The sequence below is a fragment of the Plodia interpunctella genome, chromosome 13 (assembly GCF_027563975.2).
Source record: "Plodia interpunctella isolate USDA-ARS_2022_Savannah chromosome 13, ilPloInte3.2, whole genome shotgun sequence".
Taxonomy (NCBI): domain Eukaryota; kingdom Metazoa; phylum Arthropoda; class Insecta; order Lepidoptera; family Pyralidae; genus Plodia; species Plodia interpunctella.
In genome coordinates, this window is record NC_071306.1 from 404769 (window position 1) to 427375 (window position 22607).

General features: G+C 34.8%; 1 protein-coding gene across 4 annotated transcripts in view; it reads left to right on the forward strand.

Annotated features, from left to right (window-relative positions):
• LOC128674729 (metabotropic glutamate receptor 2-like) overlaps positions 1–22607 on the forward strand; it is a 234749-nt gene that overhangs the window by 46849 nt on the left and 165293 nt on the right. For 2 of the 4 annotated variants that reach the window (XM_053753566.2, XM_053753567.2), the window contains one exon: positions 4674–4823. The exons of the other annotated variants lie outside the window; for them this stretch is intronic. The gene's annotated coding sequence lies outside the window, so the exon portion shown is untranslated. The remainder of the gene's footprint in view (positions 1–4673; positions 4824–22607) is intronic. 4 annotated transcript variants of the gene reach the window in all.

Genomic DNA, 22607 nt, shown 5'->3' on the forward strand with positions numbered 1-22607 from the left:
ATAATGTGTGTACTAATTATACCTAGTCTATTATTTTATTAAATACAGAACAGATAGACAGACTGACAGATGCAGCAGATGACTTTATTTTATAATATGTAAGAATATGGATTGCGTTAAAATTTTGTTTTAGTTTTATCATAGTATATAAATAATTCTAGTTATTTTCAATTAGCAATTTTTTATATTCAATATGTCTCTTATTTTATATATGTTGTAACTATATTTTTATCAAAATGAATTATTTCATTTACTAAAAATACAAATTAGGTCAAATCATATGATTAGGATGCACTTGTCAACTTTGTCGTTAACTTTAACATATGCACCACCGACAAAATGGCGTATTTTGCATTTTTCTGCGCAGGTTAAAGTTAACGTCAAAATTTACTAATGTAACTGTACCGCGCACCGTCAACTTTGACGTTAGCTTTAACGTGCGCAGTAAAACGCGCAGCACGCCATTTTGTTAAAAACAACGTCAAAACTTCAAATTCTTTTTCGAAACAAAGGTCAATGTTATATCAAATATTATTTATTTACATCTCTTACGTGAGGATTCGATGCGCAAAGAAACAAGTATCGGCTCTGAATCAAGAGCCAATCAGGTGTTATGACAGATATATTGAGTCGGAGCAGGATAAAAACTAGTGATGTCGACCCTAGGCCGATAGTCTATCGATATAGCAGCAATAATGGAAATATTGATAGTCATATCAATATTTCCATAACTAGTAACACTATTGAAAATTCAGACAGCCATCGATTGTTCTTTATTATGATACTATCGATTATAATTTCGAATTTTAGCAGCAATAATGGAAATATTGATAGGACTATCAATATTTCCATAACTAGTAACACTATTGAAAATTCAGACAGCCATCGATTGTTCTTTATTATGATACTATCGATTATAATTTCGAATTTTAGCAGCAATAATGGAAATATTGATAGGACTATCAATATTTCCATAACTAGTAACACTATTGAAAATTCAGACAGCCATCGATTGTTCTTTATTATGATACTATCGATTATAATTTCGTCGTTGAAGAAAACAATATCGATAGCGTAACGTTTATCATGGTGTAATGCTATCGAGTATTTTTTATGATAGTCCTTGCGATATCCTAACTGAATTTTTAAGCCAACTATCGATACCCTATTTATCGATAGATCGACATCACTACAGACAACTTTGGCCTTTGGGAATTGAATCAACGTAATAGCTTTATTCATCAGCAAACTAAGTATTCTTAGTTACATACTTACTTCTATAGAATAGCCATTGTTTCTTTTGTATCAAGCGTAATTATTGCTAACACTGGTGTCAAGTCTTCCAAAGGTAAACTGACCAACAATGCCACCTTATGTGCAGCTTTGCCTGCGGCTTCGGCGTAAATTTCCCACGGGAATAGTTATTTTTCCGAGATGATATGCCCTACGTCCTTCTCCATACTTCAAACTACATGTATGCAAAACTTAAAGAAGATTGGTTAAATAGGTAGAGCATTTATAATATTAGGTAGCATGTATTTCGAGTGCAATCAATTTTAAATTTTAAAATAGACAAATAAATATTTTGGAACCACAGCTGTGGTTCCAAAATATTCGACCCGAGTAACTATCGTGTAGCTTCACACCATTCGCAAACACTTTTAACAAACTTTCGACGTTCATTGCTGTTTTTTCTCCATGCACTCGATAAAGCTTATACGTAACCTAAGGAATGTAAATTCTCTCGCGTCGGCACCTGTCTAAGCTTGCCGATATCGAACAGAGAATGAATAAACAATATCCATCGTTACATAGATCTGCATTATTGGTAGTGCTACGGCGGCGCTACGAGGCTCTACGACACTCACTAACCGCTACGACGTAGCTTTCTTATTATGACGCACTCCAGCTCATTCATTACCAAGCGTACTCGTTGAGATAAAGTTTTTTTAGTACAATCAAATAGACAAATAGGCATACGGCCCACCTGATGAAATGCCTACTTTGTTAAATAAATAAATAAAATAAATATATTAGGACTAATCACACAGATTGAGCTAGCCCCAAAGTAAGTTTGAGACTTGTGTTATGGGATACTAACTCAACGATACTATATTTTATAACAAATACATATATAGATAAACATTCAAGACCCGGATCAATTAGAAAAAGATCATTTTCCATCATGACCCGACCGGGGATCGAACCCAGGACCTCTCGGTTCAGTGGCAAGAACTTCACCACTGCGCCATCCAGGTCGTCAAAAGTCGTCCAGGTTGTTACCTAGAATCTTTGCCACAGCACCCTGTAATTAAATTGCCTCTCTTACCGTTTAAACCGAAGCACAACAATGCAAGCTGTTGATTGATGGCTGAAAGAGATGAGAGTGAGGTACCTACGCAGACGACCTTTGTACCAAGGTCTACCTGTAGTAGGTCGCGACGATACGACATACGTTGTTAAAGCGAGTATACAGGATACAGACGTATACATGCGTCCTTGATATTGTTTTACCTCAGTGAGAACAATGCCTAACAAGCAACTTATCTTTTTTTGATTCTCCATTCATTTGCTTACCCTCTGGAATGATCAGTACCTTCCTGTTGTGTCTATTTTCACAAACTGTGAATTTTTTTCAAAATTCGTCTATTTCTGTTTCCATAATACGATTATTATGGAAACAGAAGTACGAACGACGAGATATACACTCGTGTATACACGAGAAACGTGTATACACTGATGGAAGAAAGTAGACCGATGTCTACTTTCTTCCATCAGTATATACACGTTCTAATTACGCTGAGAAAGCGATAGACTCTGTTTTTTTAACGCTCTAATGTCGAAACTATTAGGAAACACCGCTCACGGGTTATTTCATTTTAAAGCGCACATACAGTACAAAAATAAAACCTTTCATTGCTCATAAATCAAAACAAACAGTTAACAATCTTGAAAATTTAATTATATGTGCAAACAATTTCTTCCAGGCAGTCGTATGGAGAATTACAAAAAAAAAGTATAGAGTTGCGCACATAAATACCTATGAAAACTGGCATTAATCGTAATACACATTTTAATTAAATGTTCTTGCAAAAGGCACAAATGTACCTAATATTCCAACGTTAAATTCTAAACTCTTAAAAGCAAAAATAATAACTGAAAAACATAAAGTTTCACGGATGCATTGCTTTGCCTCTGAAATAATAGTTCTGAGGTCAATAAATACGATGTATTCTGACATAGACTAACGATACTGGACTAGGCAAATCCTTTTGAAATAAATAATTACAAAATTATCGAGTTCTCATGTAAATAAACGCAACCACTATCAAGAAAAACAAGAGAATAAGAACTATTGATTAAAAGTGCAATGTAATATAAATATTACTCGTATATCTCCCCTGCAAACACCAGTGTTGGGAGAAAGAGTTACATAAGGCTTTTCGACTAATGCTCTGTGTGATTGTGGAGCGGTTCAATCCTTGACTCATCTGTTGTGTTGCCCAAACTGTCCTCCTCCTTCTGCTCCATGTAATATCTAAATGAAGGCCAATGTCAAAACAATTGCTGTGGCCACGTACTGATCTATATTAATGTAATTTGTTTGCTATTTCGTCTCCAAAAGATGAAGAAAATAAATATTTCCTTATTTAAACCAGAGGCTACTAATATTCTCAAGGCTTCATACAACTAATTAGGAATTTTAATTTCAACGACGTTTACAACTCTCGGTCACTCATCACTCTGTTTATACAAGTTCACCGGTAATATATGCAACTTTTCATTCGCTATAATGTAAAATAGTGACCAGTCCAGTGAAATTAGATGTCTTGTGGCGCAGGCCTTGCCATTGAGTTATTTTAATGAGTTCCGGCCCGCGACGGAATAAGTTATGACTGCACTGTATGTGTTTCTGCGAATTATTGAAACAAACGAACAAACAATTTTTACAACAAAATGATTTCAGTATAATCAATATCTGTTTTGAACAATTGACATCTTAACTTTGTTGTCCATTGCATGATTATTCACGACGTTCTGATAAAATTTGATATAAAAACACAAAAAATTCTGACTTCTGTAATATCATCAAACTTGTCACTATCATCTGGGTTCAAATTCAAATCATTTATTCAGAAATTAGACCTTCACAGGCACTTTTTCTCGTCAATATTTATAGTTATTTCTCACAAGCTACAAACTACTGGCATTTCGGAACGACCACTGCTGAGAAGAAATGCCGAAAGAAACTCATTTGAACAGTGTTGGTCCCTATCATGCCAGATAGGCTTACCATTATTGTTTCTTACAATGTTTTTTTTTTCTTTCTAATAATATATAAAAGTACATAATGTACATAGTCAAAAGGTATATCAAAATAGGTTATGATTGTGATCCGAGTGCTGATTAAAATTGTTCAGTAAAACATGCCTTATATCATAACCTCATTATATTCTCCTACTTGTAGATTGTTACAAGATGTATAAGTTTTAATTTTACTGTACGTTCCAGTATGAACTCATATTGATAGTACCAAACTATAAAACACCACAGTATACGTAAGTTAATACTACAACAGCGTCCAAAATTGCAGTCTTATTTTAATTTAACCTCATTCATTATCCCGAGCTGCAGAACTAGTACAATTTAACCCAACTTACCCTGTGTTACAGTTACAACGCCAGTGTACCGTCGGCAGCCGAGACGCGTGGTCACGCTGCCCCGCTCTCCCTGCGTCAAACTTTACGTAAAGTGGAAATTGACAGTGCGTGCTTTTATTTATTTGTGAAGTGATTTTTTTTTTGAGGTGCGATTTGATTTCGGTAAGTGATATTTTAAATATTTATGTTTTTCGACTGTTTTAATGTATCAATTATTTTTTGTTTAGACAGTAATTTGTAGAACAATTAAAATGTGTGTTGTTTTTATGTCTTCCGAGCATTAAACCACATCGGAGTGCTAAATATTGACTATATATAACCTCTGACGACATTCAACTTTAGAGTCAAATTATGTCAAATATTTAATATTTTAAATTAATTATTATCAAATATTTGGGCTTTTAATGGTTATAATAGGGGACCAGAAAAGGTTTGAAAAATTGCTTGACAAGCAATATTATGATGCGTCATGTACATACTATGCTATGCTACTTTTCAGCCTGAATTGTTCTCAGGAGGATTGGAGGTGGATTTATCAGGAATAAAAACTTTGTTGCCAAAACTATTACTTAACGGTGAGAACATAAAAATGTATAATCACTACGAAAATATATCGCGACTATCACTAGTCATCCTGTCTTTTTTTTTTTGAAGCCTGATAAAAAGTTATGAAAGAGATCTTTTTAGTAGAAGTCTAATGTAACTCTAAAACAACAAGTCATTATATCAGAAATGGATTAACATTAATTTAAATTACATCTAACATATTAAAATTGACAATGAAGGTCGCTCTTCTTCATAGTCGTATTCCTCATGGCTGAGGGTCGTGGTCATTACGTGGAATGAAACACACAACAACTTTCTTGGCAGTAATGCCATAATGGAGAAGGCAATGGCAAACCACTCCATTAATAATAATGGAGTGGTTTTCACACACAAGTTATTAATCAACAAGTGTGCAGGTTTCCTTCACCGGATGTCGCTCACGTATTACAAAATCCGTAACGTTTTCATGAAATGGAGATCACCAATATAAGGAAGGAGTATCTGATCAAGTCAATTAACTTCAAAATCCTATGCGGTTTATGTCAGGCCCCGTACTTCATCTTCATCAGCTATTTAAAGGGCTCCATTGTAGGTCATGACCCACCACGTTAAGGGCACTGACATCTCAAAAAAGGGCTTGGCTAAAAAAGTATCAATATAAAAATTAATAAGACATAAGTTTCTCACTCTATCCTTCCATGTGTAAAATTTTAAATTAAAATTAACTGAGCAAATAAACAGACATGCAACCTACTTGATGGCAAGTGTTCACGGCAGCATATAGGCCACTACAATACATGTGTTGTGGACCCCGTATAAACATTTTTACGCTCTTTTTTAACAACCCCATGTTGTCTATGGGGAAACCTAACAGAGCTCATTCCATAGCAACAGAGTACGCGGTAGAAAAATCCTTTTAAAGATCACTGTACTCAACACTTTGGACTCCAAAGAATAAAGAAGAACAAAAATAAAAAATAGTGATTACAATATTTCAAACATAGATTGGATAACACGAATAGTGATAAAAAACAACAAAATATACACTATATGCACACATTTTGAGTAGTTGCAAAAATAATTGTAAAATATAGTAACAGAAAACCTTAAAATCAAAACCAAAAGAAAATGTATGAATTTGAAAAATAGGATTTAGTCATATCTCAACCAACCGTATTGATAACAGATATGGTTTAAATTGAAGAGCCTATTAGCAGTTTCCAATATCTTTCCAGATAAAATTTTATATGTTGGTTCAGTTCCAATATAGATTATTTTTTATGGAAAACCTGACCTAAATCTGTGTTCGGGGAAGGCTGCAGTTGTAGCAACTCCTCAGTTTCATCAGTATTTTATATAAAAAAGAGGACGTTAAAAAAGATAACAGGTTTTAAATTAAGTCTTATTTGTTTATAAACTAATGCACGAATAGTGTTTATTGGTATGAAGATATTTAAAGAGCTGGGGAGTGACATACTCGTAGGCTTTTATGGTCTTACGAGGTGCCATTAAATGTCAAGGAATATAGTTTTATTTTCCACTAGATTCTATGCTAGTGAAAAAAAACTATATTCCTTTCAGCACATTTTTATAGACTATCGTTAAAATTAAGCTACATAAGATAATTTGGAAATTGTGAGAGATTGGTGTCTGAGACAGATTTCAGAAAAAAAAATGTTATATAAATTATAAATATACACTTTCTCCTCAACAGAAAATTGAGAAATAGAACTGAATCATGCCAGAATTGATTACAGGAGGACCAACGCTACACGAAAACTAAATAAGAACATGTAAAAAGAAACTTTTGTGCTTCTGATTTTTAAGCTCAAAAGCGTCCCAATCGGAACCAGGGCAACGTGTGCCCTGAAAACGTATTCAAGCTTTTGAATGCTAGAAGCTTTCTGCAACGAAAAGAGCTTAAAAATTTAACGCTGCAGGCTTCCACTGACAATGAGTCTAGGTGCCTTCTTTACGAATTTGTTTTATGGTAGGTCTCTCACGATTGTGTATAGTTACATTATTAGCCGTGACGCCCCGAAATCCAATCTCGATCTAAATAAATAGTCGTAAATGATAATAATCTTGAATTAAAAGTTTTTTCGTTGTTTGGCTTTTCATTCAATGTTATATGGACGCCATATGGACAATCACAATTCACATTTTCAACGATTGCAAAACTAAATGCCTGTTCTTTTCATAGTAGTAATCCTCACGGCTGATAGTTGTGGTCATTACGTGGAATGAAACACATACAACAATTTTCTTGGCATTAGTAATGAAGTGATTTCGCATTGCCTCCTTCCATTTCACACACAAGTTAATAAATCAACCAGTGTGCAGGTTTTCTCACGATGTTTTCTTTCACGGGAAGCACTTGGTGGTCGATGAAAACTAATGATACCTCATTTTTTACGTCAGTTTTCATCGACTACCTCAGATTTGATATACAAACTCATATGGCACGAGTAGAATTCGAACCTGGGACCTTTCGATCCACAGGCAGGCGTCTTAACCATTACACAACCACCTATACCATACCTATATTCAGTGAAACTAAAAATTATATTAATATTAAAACAATTTCATTTTAATACCAATATATTTTTATTTGGAAAAGTAATGATTTGTAATCACTTTTATAATATCTTATGTTAATACTTATAACAAAGTTAAGATATTTTCCTTATTATATTTTACACAATTAGATTAGCTGTTCTGTAATGAGACGAATGGGGCTCAATTTAATATATAAAATACAAAATATACAAAGCGATACAAAATATCTTTGATAACTCTAACGTCGTAACTTGGTGTGTTGTAAAATAAATGTGACTTTCTCCATTCCCCTAAAGTTTTGCGCTTAATCTTATTCAAGCCAAGCTTGCAGCACGAACTTAATGCCTTATTTAATTTGATCACAAAATTTGGAATAAAATATGCCGAATAGAAGTGCAATAGACAACATATTGGCCGCGCTATGAGTAAGATAAACATAAGCTTTATATAACGTCTATATTTGACATATATACAGCATTCATTTTCTGATGAAAAAACCGGCAACGCGCGTGTAGCACCTCAGATGTCGCAGGAGTCCATGGGCTGCGGTGATCACTTTACGTGAGGTGGGCTGCATGTCTGTTTACTTGCTCAGTAGTATAAAAAAAATTCTGTGTTATCGTATTCTCACATAGATAAAAGTATTGTCAGTTGAATGCGAGGCGGCCGCATGTTAAGTGTACCTCTTTCCATCATGTCAGAGTATGAATTAATGCAACCAATCTTCAACTGTACTCGGCTCATTCGAGACAGAAGTAAGAGTTGGCAGTGGTCATAAAATCACAGCTAAATCTTCATTTAAAAATTATTTTTTAAGCAGATTCTCATTCAAACGGGGAGTACGCTAGGTTAAAAAATTAAGCACGTTTTTATACTCGTACATACATGTTAATACACAAGTCATTTAGTTATCATAATTTTAAAGACTATATACTTCTGTACAGCCTTAATATTATAAAGTCTGTGCATTTGACAAAGCCTCCTGCCTTCAGCGTAATCCTACAACACATTCGTTACAATCAGATTAGGTTCATTCAGTCGAGAATTAAAGCATAAATATGCTGATTTAGTATTTGCTGTTTACAAATAGCGTATTTCCCAGAAATTTTAAGTGTATTATTGAAATTAGTACTTTTGTGTGACATTCAGCCTCTTTGTTCACTAATATAGCTTGATTAACTCTGAGTGGGTTGCACCAGTCAACGATGACGTTAACCTGCGCAGAAAAACGCAAAGTATTGGTGCAATTGACACTAAGACTTTTTATAAATAAATACGGACATTAAACAAACATTAGTAAAAGAAGGATATACAGAAGATCTACACGTTGTTAATTGACGTCGTTGGAGAAAAGGTTGCCGTGAAGTTTGTTGCGCCGCTTCTTCTTCACTTTCGCTTTGGAAGTCGGCAGTAGACTTGGTTTTAAGTATTTGACGTAAATAAGTGACGTCTAAGTTGAATAAACGATTAAATTTGAATAGTATAGGGAAGGAACTTGGGGCTTGAAGAATAGACAGCGACTAAGATAGACGATATAACACTGAATTTATCTAACATACTTAAAACGGCCATTTATTTCGAATGGCGACAATTCCAAGCACCCTTTCCAAATGCAAACTTACACGCAAGCACTAATCTCAAATGACGATACAGGCAGGATTGTCGTATTCACAATTCAGACACGTAAATAAAAATTGTTAAACAAAATATCTATAAATATTGCGGCAATCGCCCCATTAATGTTTACGAGTTTATTTCCTTGTACAAGCCAGTCTTATCTCTAATGAATTTTCACAGGTTTTCACAGCTTGAATAATCTGACAGTTGACCACAAATGGGAACGAGGAGACGAAATATAAATGCAAATGCCGCCATTTTCTATCTCCGCACTCTGATACGACGCGTCCGGAAAAAGTAATTTTAAGTAAAAACATCCTGTTATTCCCAGTAACGTGGCTTCTCAGAAATATTTGCTTACGAACCAACCCACGTATAAACCACTAACCGATCCTCTAGGTGAGCGACTAAATGATGTATGACGAGTGAAGATTCCCTGTGAAGATGTTTTTTTTTTTTTAAATAAGTATGTCACTCAAACAGTAACGTTATAACATTTCTCACAAAAACAAATTCGCCAACCCCATTCCTGCAATATGTATCAGAGCCAACCAATTTCCTGAAATCATTCATACTATCACTTATACACAGATTTGAACTATATTCCCAGTATTCTAAAGACGTATTTCCCTTGCTGGTAACATTTGCAGTATTCAAGTTGAAAAACACAGCAGCTGAAAGTCATTCCACATGTAACGCCCGTGGTTTTGGCCCAGGTTTCGTTTAAACTACCAATTAAATGGAATTGCAAAAATCCGTGTTCTTGCGAAATTCGTTCCGTGCAGTGCAATATGCACTAAGGGACTGAGAAGCCAAAACTTTGTGTAACTGTTAGTGAATCTCTTTTTTTTATTAATAATGTATGTGCCTTTGACCTCAATCTTGCCTAATGGAAAGCAAAGATGAAGTTTAGGGTGTTGCACACAAACTCATAAAATGCCTATTCACTTACCTTGATGATTCGTGAATTGTAGCATTCACGAAATATCAACGCGAAGAGAAAATCTTTATTTCTCTCGCTATCTCTTAGACCTCTGAGCGATTTCCGGTTTATTTTCGCATGTAAAGCGTCGAAACTTAAGGTTCACTTTCCAATTTTTTCCTCCGCAACTTCGCACGGTCTTTGGCATCCTTAGTCAGACCATTGGCGGGCATATCGTCCTTGAAGACATAAAACCAGCATTTTTTGGGTTAGACCCTTCTGCCAGTGCCACCTCATCTGCCATAGTACTTTATTGTAAACTTGCTAAGTAACTATTTCCCTTTGGAGCCCGTTAAAAGGAGTAGGTATACCTACCTAACATCCATCCATCAATGCCCGACTCAAACACGACATAGAATGGTGAAAATCAGCAAAAAGGTTGCGCTTATTAACGATGAAATTTCCCTAGCTATGTTTTGCTTGTAAAATTAACGGTTCAAGCGTATTTTCTAAAATTACATAGGGAAAAGGCTTTTTTGTTGTTAAAATTTTTAGGTCATAGATAGAATATTAAATATGAGAAACTGTTTTGCAAATGTAATTATTTAAAATTGATCATATCATGAAATATCTAATAATATCTGTGGCACAAATATTTATGCATACCTACACTGTTAGAAAAAACAGGTTTTAAAAAAAATACATATATAGAGTCTAATATTTAAGTCGAGTGATGAACATTATTTATTTATTTTACCAAACTTAACCTACCATTACAGAAAACATATTCTAGTACGACAGGTTAATCTTTTATATTATTTATGTATAACATGTGATGTTCAAAGATGTTATTGTGAATTCGCGCGTTGTACTATTAAATAGTGAGTAATAACACTTTCTTACACCGAAAATAAGATACAATATAAAATTTTTACCAAGACATGTATGTGTGTGAACAATATGCGGGTCTTATCGCTGCTGCCTTAAATAGTGTTAAAAAATAAATAAAAAATACGTTAAAGTATACAAGATAACGTTGGCAGAATGACTTTGGCGTCAACAAGTTAGGACCTAACCTTGAAGAATGCATAGAACAAATAATAAGCACTACTTGACCAGAATCTGAAACGGTTCTCCGACAATTGCTTCGTCTACGAACGTTTCATCGACAGAATGTTTCGACATCGGGCGTTTGAACGACAGAACCCTTCATCTACGAACGATTCGCCGACAGAATGTCTCTCCTCTATTCTGTCGACGAAACGTTCGTATACGAAGCATCTGTCGTAGAACCGTTTCAGACTCATTTGACCACATAACACACTATTGGTCAGCGTCAGTGTGGCCCCATAGTGAATAACCCAAACTATTTGTTACATACAGGCTTAGTAGCTTGGTCTGCACCCAAATAAGGCTTTTCAGAAGCAAACACACCGACTTATTCCGGGAAGACCGCAAACGCCCTTCTCCGTAATACCGTGGCGTAAATTTTAAGCTATATTAACTGCTGAACTCTAAATGGAGCTTAGCTCGACCTGGTTATACTAAGTTATTTTACAAGGTTTTTAACTCCATATGTCAAAACATGAAAATGTCAGTAAAGTATCTACAACAAATCGAATGTTAATTAAGACAGAAGTCCAATACTACTCCCTTAAGTGACATCAACATTTTTGATGCATTAAAATCTCGTCCGCTATTGGTCGTTTAGCACTCAATAAAAGGTATTTTGAGCGAAGTAGCACCACAAATACGTACATAAATACCAAGAATGAGTAGTAACTAATTCTTAGTATTTATGTAAGTATCTGTGGAATACTAATTGAAATACCTAGTAAACTATTCAGTAATAAAATAATTCTCCCTATATTTTGTATTACATTATTGTTATAATTATCAGGCACTCTTATTGAATCGAATCGACTCGAATCGAATCGAATCGAATCGAATCGACGCGAATCGAATCGAATCGAATCGAATCGAATCGAATCGAATCGAATCGAATCGAATCGAATCGAATCGAATCGAATCGAATCGAATCGAATCGAATCGAATCGAATCGAATCGAATCGAATCGAATCGAATGGAATCGTATCGAATCGAACCGAACCGAACCGAATCGAAACGAAACGTATTGAATTGGAATTTAAACCTCTTTCATAGATTTACGAAGGCGGTCTACATCAAGCATTTTCTAATACAAAAACAAAACTTCTCATGCTTTCATTTCGAAATGAACTACAAGTTTATTTCAGTGCCACATTTAAGACGACATCTAACCAAAGCGTAAGGCAGGTAAACCTGACTACCTAAATAACTTAGATTGGTTTGCACCAGTCAACTTTGATAACTCAAACTCGCAGGTCAAAGTTGACTGGTGCAACCCATAATTACTACCTAAATCATAGTCGGAGTCAGGTTTATTTGTCTCCGAATGTACATTATAAGACAAAATTAGAACTATTGGCGAATCGCACTGTTTTGATGGTGGATAGCGAAGCGGAGGTGGTATGATAGTTAAGACGCCCGCCTGTGGTTCGAAAGGTCTAAGGTTCGTATCCTACTCGTGCCATATTTGTTTGTATACCAATTTGACTCATATTATAGTAGTTTTCATAGACCACCACTTGCTTCCGATGAAGTAAAACATCGTGAGGAAACCTGTACACTGGTGGACAGTGAACAGTTTAGTTCATTAGTGTGTATGCGACTACCTGCCACTGATTAACGGTAAACTGCCGTAACAAGTCATATCAGATGCTTTTAGGCGACTTGAACAAAATCTGACACCAGTGTTAGCAATAACACACTCGACATGATGAATGTTTTGATACGTTCTCGTAATACACAGTCAATTACACTAATCCATTTAGTTAATGATTATAATAGTAATACAATAATGTAATTCAAACTGCTTTATTTGTGTTAGGGTATAACAAACGTTTGTCAGTCTGTTTTAACCAAATTAAATTGAAACTATCACTACCGCGAGTGTGCTGGGTCTACACGGGTTTCAATGAATATGTAATGGTTGTTAACACCACTACTAAATTGAATTTAATAATAGAATGCCAATGTTTTCGCTTACGTTGTTTTATTAACCCTCGACGCAAAAAGAGGTGTGTTATAAGTTTAACGTGTCTGTCTGTGTATCTGTCTGTGCATCGTAGCTCTTAAACGGATGAACCGATATTCGTTTAGTTTTATTTTTGTGTTATAGATTTTATCCCGTATTCTTAGCTAAGTTTCATGAAATTCGGTTCAGCCGTTTAAAAGTTGTAGCTGAAATGAATATTGAAAGTAGGCGATTTTTTTATTTGTCTAACAAATATACTTGTTATGGTCATATGACTGAAAAATTATCTTTAGTGAGAGTTTTAAAGGAACAAGTTTTTATATTTTTTTATTACCAAGTAGGCAAACAAGCATATGGTCCATGTGTGTAGGTACCTTATATACCGGGTTAACATCTTAGATACATTTCATCCCGGTAAATGGTCAGGTTCCCGTAGGATAATTGAAAAACTAATTATGAATCAAAAATGCCTCAGAATCCCGGGTTTAACATCTTATAGACATTTCATCCCGGAAAATGAGGAGGGTTCTGTAGGAAAATTAGATACATTTCATCGCGGTAAATACACGATAAAAAAATTACTGAGATTTTGCTATGAAATTCACGCGGGCGAAGCCGCGGGCAAACGCTAGTTGGACATAAAAACAAAAAAAAGCTCCTGTAATAAATTCACGTGGGTGAAACTGCGAGCAAAAGTAAAACAATATACCGTTATTAAATTTTCTCAGAAATCAAATTACTTACGTAATTTATAATTCTGTAGATTTAAAACTATTTTAATCCTTGACATTCTAATATCGTAACTGAATTTTGGGATCAACGCGTCAAGAAACTTAAATTAATTAGATTATACTATAATAGCGTTGTTCTACTGAAATAATCCTTGGTCTGAGTTTTTCAGTATTACTTATAGATAAGTAATGTTTTGTAAGTAATATTTTGTATTTTCTTTTTTTCAAAATTTTAAGCTCGTTAGCTTCGAAGATCTAGGTGCGTCGGCAGCAATGCCAGGGGTGTCACGCGCCTGTACATGAGTTTTGCACTTGCACTGTATTATTAAAATTTAAACAACATCTTTTCAAAACAACAGCGTGCCAATTTATCTGGAAATAATTAAATTTAAAACCACTAGCGCCATCTATCTTTTTTTCTCGAATTAAATAATACATTTCCTAATTTTCTGCGAAAATCAAGCTTATTTGAAAATAATATTTTCTCTGCACGTTTGTATTTGAGTCATACGATTACACCATATTAAATTTTATCTTATTTGGTCCAGTATATTTTAAGCAAATTGGCTGTTACAGATAGTTTTTTTTTTTAATTTATTGTACGGAACGTTAAAATTTGCTAATTGTTACACATAATATAATTATGCAGTTGAAATAAATAAGTTAGTGTTAACAGCACGGTTGGCAGGCAGCGGTGCAGGCGCGGCTGCTTCTAAGCACACGTAATTAACTTAAGCAAGTGGTCGCGATGAGGTCGGGAGCTGGACATTATCGTAAACATACTGTAATTATGTATAGTAATGCTCCGTGCTACGAGAGTACAGATAGAGTAATGCAACAGCTGCTTTTTAGCGTAGATAGCGGAAAAGGGTGGTGTTTCTTTCTAGAATACGGCCATTACATATCCTACGTTGTATGTCGTACGACGACTGTGGCTTTCGAAGTTTTCACATCAGATAAGAATAAGAGAATACATGTAATTAATAATTGCATTAACAAAGAGAATTGACGTATAGCAGGAAGACGCAAAGAGTAACATTATAAGCAAGCTTTAGAACACCAAACTGATATGCTCAGATTCTGTTGAGAGAGAGAGAGATAGCGAAAAATTCTTATCGGATTTAGGTAGGCGAACGTCCATGAAAAAAGAACCATATTTGCACATGCTTTTTCTCGTATTTACTGTATCTTTATTAAATCTCTATACATAAGCTGTTAATTATTACATAAATCGATCTTTTCCCATTTTAACTCGACCGGAAATCGAAGTTTAGATCAGAGATGCAGAGGTGAATGTCCTATAATATGATGTTACAAGTCTGCGAAAATTTTTCTTAGCAATAACCTAAGAAAATTCGTCGCAGATTTGCAACTCCTTTCCTGTTGACCGCACACGTTGTAATTAATAAAACCAATATCTGAAACGGGTAAAAATGTAATAACCTTTACCTATTGCGGTTTATTACTGCCCATGAATGATTAATATCACGTTTGTCGAATCGGATTTACGGGACAAATCTAATTTGTGGGCCGCTTGATTGCTGGAATGTTTGTTAGATTAATGGGAACAACGTTAACAGACACATAAGTCAACGTATGATAGATATATTTATGTAATGAGGCGTGGAGTGACTAGGATTAATGAGATGGAATAAATACGTGACGGGAAGTCTGAAAGTAGCACCATTTATAGGGCAATTGGAAAATAATAGGCGTTGATGGAATGGGCACATTATGAAGAGGGAGGCAAGAATATTTTATTATAGACTGCTACTGCTACAAATATTTACTCTGGACAAATCACAATGCCATCAAAAACATGCTGTAAAAACCCAAGTCTCGCAGCTCAGTTGTTCTACCGTAAAAAGTTGTGAGATCCATGTAATACCAAGTCGATTAATTTATTTAGTCCCTACTTAAGGGACCTTCTGTCTTAAGTTATTACGCAAGTTATTATCATATCAATATTAAAAATCTTTTAAGTTTTAAATAAATAGATCGACTTGGCCATGTTAATTTTTTAAATTGATTTTTGAAGGTGTATACATATCATTTATCCTATAAATATTATACCTACTTCTGGCTTAATGCACGCCTTGAGAATTTGTTTATACAGTGAGTGACTATATATAAGTATTATATAAAATCATATAGCTCAAATAAGGGCGGCATTACATGTACCACGTTGTACGACATTAACATGTCACATACCTGCTTATGTATACAGATACTTGTCAGTAGCTGGCATGCAAATGTGCAAGCATGTATATTTTCTTCTTATCTATACATTTTTAAGCCGGTGTCTCAAAAATACACGGTACATTTCACCCTGACGCGAAACTGTCCAAGAGGGAAAGTTCCAGTCATGTCCCGTATAACTTTGTGACTATCTGAAGCTTGATCTTAATGGTTCGGAGCGGCACCCTACGGTTACTCAGCAAAAGGGTTTTACGTTAAAACATTGACTGTGGGACTACGGAACTTTTTTAGCGGTGAAATAGTCTTAACGAGGTTTTTCAAAATGTTGGTATTTTTGTTGATATTCTTTTCTGAGTTGAGTTTTTTTTACATTCGTGCGATTTTGACAATTATTTTTTATTATACTGTTAATATGCCACTAATACCACAAATAACAATGAAAACGGGAGTTTGGAGGTGTGAGGATATTTGTTAGATAATCACGAAAAATGTAATAGATAGATTCGCCGATAATATAATTGATATTTAACTCATAACTACTGCTACTAAGTAGGTACTGTTTATCCCGAAATCCACGCAACTAATTATTTTGTATACCTCATACATTTACGAACTTTTTAATTAACTTGTTGGATTTATCCGTCTCGCAATAAACTGTGAGCAAATCTAGCAAGTTTTACAGACCTTTCGTGAAACATATGTAATACTTACTGAAATTTCAGTTGTATAAATATGTATATGGGCGGTTTCGTGTCAAACATAATAACCAACGACCCAATTTATCTAAGCCTCCTATATAATCGATTTCCAACATATTCTTATCTTTTTAGTAATTGTACTAAATAATACAAACGTGTATCCGTGCATTTGTCTTTAAACTCTTTAAAGTCTAAATAATTACATCTAATATGATTTAAATGTTTGCTACTTTTCAATGCAAATTTAAGTTCTTTTAAATTTCTCAAAAACCTTTGTCCCTCATATCAGAAGTTGCGTTTTTATGTTTACCCTCGACCGATTTTGATGAAATTTGGTGTGTTTATAGAAAATAAGGACAGGTCAAACATACAATTTCTTATTCAAAAATAAACCCCAAAAGTACTGTAATTGTATGACAATGCGCATGTGAAACACAAAATATATCATATCTTTACCCTGTAATCTTTACCGTGAGCCACGGGCATAGCTAGTCTCAAATAATGTGCTTTTCCGCAAATAACCGTTACTGTCGTATCTTCGAGCCTAGTGCGTGTTTATTTAGTTGAGACGATCTCCTGAATGCGAACCGAATACTAATGGCCAACTTTGGGAGTTTTTTGTATGGAGGCCGAGAATCGACCGTGGATGGCAAAGAGGATTTCTTGTGGTTAAGTCGCCACACGAGTTTCTGTTGCTTTGACTTCGCTGACCTATTTTTTTTTTACGTCTGCTAGTATTTTGTGTTTAGAGTATTTTTCAATTTCTGTATGTGAAGTATGTGGTGTAAAGCGGTGATGGTGTAATGGTTAAGATGCCCGCCTGTGGATCGAAAGGTCCCAGGTTCGAATCCTACTCGTGCCACATGAGTTTGTATACCAATCTGACTCACGTATAGTAGTTTTCATCGACCACCACTTGCTTCCGGTGAAGGAAAACATCGTGAGGAAACCTGCACACTGGTTGATTATTACTTGTGTGTGAAATGGAGAAGGCAATGGCACTCCATTAGTAATGCCAAGAAAGTTGTTATGTGTGTTTAATTTAACACGACCCTCAGCCATAAGGAATACGACTATGAAGTAAGTATGTATAAGTATGACTGTCCGTAGCATCGTAGCAGCCAAACGACAGAACTTAATTTGATTATATTTTTTTTATATGAAAGGTAATTTAATCGAGAGTGTCCTTAGCTGTGTTTAGACGTTTGAAATAAGTCAGTTCTTTTCTAGCAGGTAGAATGGCCACATTAGTCGACAGTTTAAGTTCACTAGTGTGTATGCGAGTACTTGCCACTAAATCGCGTCGGTAGGTGGTCGTAAAAGTCAAGTTAGGCGACTAAATAAAATCTGACATCAGCAACAACACACTAGGTACGAAAGAGCAGAGAATTGCGGTCAAACAAAGCTACTATAAAACCATTCCTTATGGGCACTGCCCTCTTGATTGGCATTCCCGACGCACCCCCTAGATAAGGGAAGTAAACACAACTTAAGTTTACAGGCGTGGTTAGCGGGTTCTTTACCGCTTCCTGGTGATAGGATGGGTGTGGTGGAATGAAATTAGCGTAATGATAATGCGCAAGAGTGAATCTTTATATAACTATTAGTAGATACCGCTGACAAATTGTGTAGCGTACCTATCACATAATTTAGCGACCCCTTTCGGCATTGCATTTATTTTAACGTAAATATAAATACGCACCATACGGAAGGTTCTAACCAATAGGTAAGGAACCAAATATTGATCAATTCTGAATGAGATTCTGGCCAGCTGCAGCGGTGGTCTTTCAAAAATGTGAGTAGGTTTACATCAAGAATTATAATGTTAATGTATTTTAAAAGACGTGAAATCGTAGGGACTATAGAGGACGAATTTCTGATTAATCTTAGGTTAAAGAATAGTTTATTCGATGTACATTCACGCGCAATTTTATCACCTAAATCAGTCAATCAAATCTTGTGTGCAATAGTATAATAAATTGCATTAAAATTTATAAATACAAACGTCATGTTTTCACCCTATTGATAGGCGTAGAAATTATGTACATTTATCTAGTGATAAAATTATCTAGTGATTTATCTAGTGATGTTATAGTTAACATTTCCTGTAAAGCTGGTCATTTCTCAAAACTCTCGATATTCCCCAGTCTGCAATCAATCTATCACAAAACCCAGGCTACAGACAGACCGACAATAGCATTCCAGTCTATTGATTGCTCCTCGATTGTTGTCGCTTTGTTTCAATACTTTTTCACATGTGACAGACCTCTTTTATTTATGAACTTGTTCATTAAAAACTTGTCTCTCCGTCGTACGTGTCTTGGTGTACGTGATGGGCTTCCAAAAGTTTTTAAAATAGGAAAACGCGGTTATTATTCACTATTAGCTATTGCCCGCGGCTTCGACCGCGTTTATTACGTGCGTTCACTCATAATTATTTTTTCTCAATATCTCGGGTTCTAAGAAACGTATCGCGATTTAACCTATTCCAGATTTTAAGTAAGACCATAAGTTATACCAATAGGTATAGGAATACTCTTTTCACATTGCACAGCGTATGCTGTACAATGTGAAAAGACTTCAGGGCCGGCAACGTGCTTGTTGATTGGCTCCCAACAAGAGAACTCCTCAAATATTTACTGCACGGATAGTACAACAATAACGGTTAATTACAACAAAATCTACCTAATGACAATGTTCTTCTTCTTTTCAAGTGTGTTATTGCTAACATTGGAGTCAGATTTTATTCAAGTAGCCTAAAGGCATCCGACATTACTTTTACGACTACCTACCGGCGGCTAGTGGCAAGTAGTCACACACTAGTGAACTTATACTGTCAATAGTGTAGCAGTGTACAGATTTCCCCACGATGTCTCCCTTCACCGGAAGCAAGGGACGGTCTATGAAAACTACTATGCATTAGTCAAATTGATATACAAACTATCAATATGTTTATAAGATATATTTCATCATAACATTTATTATCCAATTACTGGAATTAGTCCAAACAAATGCGATTATTGCGTGACACTTTAAATTATAGCTATATTATCTATGTAAAAAGCTAAACCCGGCCAAGTTTAATATGTCACGGCTGTCATCAAAATAACTGCGAAACTTTTGACCTAAAATATATGCGCTGTCCGCAAAATTCACTAGTATATTTCGTTTTAGACTTGTGCATAGCAAATTTCTTTGTTGAAATTGAATCGGGAATTGAATCTCAAATGTTCACACCGGTGACGGCGTCATGAGCCGGGTCGTGAGGCTATTGTGGTTGAGTCTCGCGATGGCTGACCCATGCGTCAACTCGTGAACGGGTGCTACCGGGGGAACTGGTCAGCTCGATCTCTTATTAAAATTCAAATTCAAATTCAAATTCAAATCATTTATTGCAAATGTAGGTAACACAGGGATTTTATACATGTACAAATAGTATCGCTACATTTTGCCTTTCGGCATGCAATACTGAAATACAAAATAAATACAATTTTAGATTTAAATTTAAAGTGATAGATAATAAGTCGAATACGTGCACATTCCATTTCAATTCAGTTATACAATTCATTATAATAATTTTATGTCAATTTCAATTATAAAAAAATAAAAATACCAATTTACAAAATGTCAGAGAGATACTCGTCAATACTATAATATACCTTGTTTTTTAGCAAATTCAGGACACTACGTTTGAACTGTACATAATTTAATGACAGTATGTCATTTGGTAAATGGTTATACAATCTTGGTGCCTGAAATACACAGTTGTTATGGAAATATCCAGATTTACTTATTGGACCACAAACTTTGTTAGGATATCTACTACTATTACGTTTTGTGTATAAATGTATATTCCTTTTTACAAATGTTACACATTCAAATATATATAAACATGGGACTGTAAGTATTCCTAAATCTTTAAAATGCAATTTACAACTGTCGGTCTGCTTCTGCAGTTTACAAATTGCTCTTATGCATCTCTTTTGTGCTCTAAATACTACTTCCTTTTCGGTAGAATTACTCCAAAACATAATTCCATAGCGTAGGGCAGATGAAACATATGCATGGTAGGAAACTAACACCGCTGGTTTATTGACTACTTTACCAAGCATATAGAGAGCATAAGAGAATCTGTACAGCTTATTACAAACACTTTGAGCATGGAGTTTCCATCCAAGGTTAGTGTCTATGTAGATGCCTAGGAATTTCGCATTGTTTACATCAGAAACTTTAGAGCCTAGATATTCTATGTCCATTGGTTGGGATTTTTTTCTTTGGTCACGAAAACGCATAATTTTTGTTTTGTCAACATTTATCTTTAAATTATTAGATTTCAACCAATTTATAATACCTTCCAAGGAGTTGTTTATTTCATTTTGTAAGGTTGTGTTATCCTTTCCAGTAAAAATAACGGTACTATCATCAGCAAATAATACTACTTGATGATTTACTGTTTTTGGGAAATCATTTATGTAGATAAGAAACAGTAATGGTCCCAGGATACTACCTTGAGGGACTCCGCAATGAAGGGTTCGAGTTTTGGACATGTACTTTTTTTCAGTTCTTGACTTTGGGCATATTTGTTTTACTACTGTTATTTGTTTTCTATTTTCTAGGTATGATTTTAGCAGATCATAGGCCTTTCCCCTAATGCCGTAGGCCTGAAGTTTAAGTAAAAGAATATTGTGGTCTACACAATCAAAAGCATTTGAGAGATCCATGTACATTGCACAAACGGATTTATTTGCATTTAAGTTAGTAAGTACAGTGTTTAAAAAAGTGAAAATTGCTTCATTTATTGTTCTATTTTTTCTAAACCCTGCTTGTTCTTTGCAGAGTAATTTATATTTCTCTAGATAGTCATATATATTTCTATGTAAAACCTTTTCAAAAATCTTTGCCAATATAGGTATTAGAGCAATCGGTCTATAGCAGGACATATCTTTACGGTCATTTTTCTTAAAAACGGGGACTATGACAGATGTTTTCAATCTTTCTGGAAACACCCCCTCTGATATACATAAATTTAAAATATGGCTTAATACGGGGCTGATAACGTCTGATGTACGTTTTAATATTTTTGTGCATATTTCATCGTATCCTGTGCTATTTGTGTTTTCAAGGGATTGAATTATTTTGTGTATGTCATATGGTGTAGTTGGAGTCATAAAAATTGAATTTTGGGCAGATGTTACAGCTATGTTATGTTTTACAGGTACTTTATCCTTACTAAACTTGTCAACAAAATAATTATTAAAAGCCTCTGCTATTTCGGCTGGATTATTTAATAAAGCGTTGCCACTCTTTACACTTTGTATTTGGTCTTTGGGTACATTATTTTTCATTTGGTTAATTATGTTCCATGTCGCTTTAGATTTGTTTGTCGATGATTTTATATAATAGTCATTTTGTGATTTTTGTGTTAGTGTGATAATTTTATTTAGCTTTTTCGAATATAGCTTGAACTTGGTTTTGTTTGCCTGGTTACTTTTTTTTCTATATTGCCACAGTAGCTCTCTCTTGCGTTTGCAACACATTTTTATGCCTTTCGAGATCCAGCGTGGCTTCTTACGGGTATTTATTTTTATGCGGCATAGA